This window comes from Triturus cristatus, chromosome 6, assembly GCF_964204655.1.
Source record: "Triturus cristatus chromosome 6, aTriCri1.1, whole genome shotgun sequence".
Lineage (NCBI taxonomy): Eukaryota > Metazoa > Chordata > Amphibia > Caudata > Salamandridae > Triturus > Triturus cristatus.
Genome location: NC_140589.1, coordinates 839,385,834 through 839,387,549, shown reverse-complemented (window position 1 = coordinate 839,387,549; position 1,716 = coordinate 839,385,834). Strand labels below are relative to the sequence as shown.

At 53.9% G+C, this 1,716-nt stretch overlaps 1 pseudogene; it reads right to left on the bottom strand.

Moving 5' to 3' along the window:
* Positions 1–383: 383 nt before the first annotated feature.
* On the bottom strand, positions 384–454 carry LOC146817954 (small nucleolar RNA SNORA17; annotated as a pseudogene).
* Between the last annotated feature and the right edge of the window lie 1,262 nt (positions 455–1,716).

The following is a 1,716-nucleotide window of genomic DNA, read 5'->3' as shown; positions in this document are numbered from 1 at the left end:
GCAGATAACTTCACCTCTCTCCCAGAGGTATTGTTTTATATTCGATGCTCATGACGGAATGGTTCCGCCATGAGCATCGGTACTCCTGTGCTCATGAAGGAACCATTCCGTCATGAGGACAAGGGCACGAAATCCCTCTGCAGCAGAGGGATTTCCTTTTCTCCCCCAGAGCCTCAGGAGCTGGGGAAGAGCTTCCCCAGCTCCCGAAGCCCCCTCCCTGGTTTCTGTGAAAGGACAATCAGCGCGCACCTCGCGCTGTCGTCATTTCACAGAAACCGAAACTAAAATGAACCCCAAGCAGGGATCCCCCCACTAGACACCATGGAGGGGGGGAGCGGCCCCTTGGGCAAGGGCCTTTGCTCCCCCCCATAAAAATCTGGGCCAATTTAGTCTTTCTGCCCCCCCGGGGGGCAGATGGGGCAGTAGCCCCCCATCTGCCCCCCCGGGGGGCAGAAAGCCCACTAGATACCAGGGATTTTTGTTTATATTTCAAGTAGGGGTGTGGGCTGCCCAATATGGGCATGCCAATGCCCCATCCCCCGGCCACAACATCTCAGACTTTCTGCTCTCTCTGGGTGGCAGATGGGGAAGTAGCCCCCAATCTGCCATTAGGGGGGCAGAAAGCCCACTAGATACCATTTAATAAAAACTATAATTAGGGGTTGGGGCTGCCCAAAATGGGCATGCCAATGCCCCCACCCCTCCCGCCGCAAAGTTACAGTCTTTATGCCCCCCCCCGGGGGGCAGATGGGGGCAGTAGCCCCCAATCTGCTCACCCGGGGGGCAGAAAGCCCACTAGATACCAGGGATTTCTTTTAAATTTTAATTAGGGTGGGGGCTGCCCAAAATGGGCATGCCAATGCCCTCACCCTAATAAACATTTGCCCAAAAAAATCCCTGGCATCTAATGGGCTTTATGCCCCCCCCGGGGCATTAGCCCGCAATCTGCACCCCCTGGGGTGCAAAAAGCCCACTAGTCGCCAGGGATTTTTTTGGGGCAAATTTGAATTAGGGTGGGGGCTGCCCAAAACAGGCATGCCCATGCCCCCACACCCTTCCCCGCAAAAATTACAGTCTTCCTGCCCTCCCTGGTGGAGGGCAGGAACGATTATGCTGGCTGGTTTTATGTGTGGGGGTGGGGGCTGCCCAGAATGGGCATACCAATGCCCCCACCTCCCAAAACAATAGACACAGTGTTTATGCCCCCCTTGGGGGCATATCGGGGCAACCCCACCCCCGATATCCCTCGCCAGGGTGGCAGAAAGCCGACTAGGCGCGGGTTTGTTTTTAGCAATATGCTTACCTGTGGATTTTGGGCCCTAGTGCAGCCGGCACGTAGGGAAACCTAGCAAACCTATACATTTTTGAAAACTAGACACCCAGGGGAATCCAGGATGGGGTGACTTGACTGCCTCCCACCAGGTTCTGTTACCCAGAATTATGCAAACATAAAAAATTGTCAAAAAAAACAAATTTTCCCCACATTTCTGTGGTGGAAAGTTCTGGAATCTGCGTGGATCCACAAATTTCCACCCACCCCCGAGTTTCCCCACATCTTACGAGGAAAATGGTACCTCACTTGTGTGGGTCGGCCTAGTGCCCGCGACAGGAAACGGTGCAAAACACAATGTGGTCACACCTCAATTTCGAAGTGAAAAATGACCCTTTTTTGGCAAAGTGCCTAGCTGTAGTTTTTTAACCCTAGCTCTGCCGGCA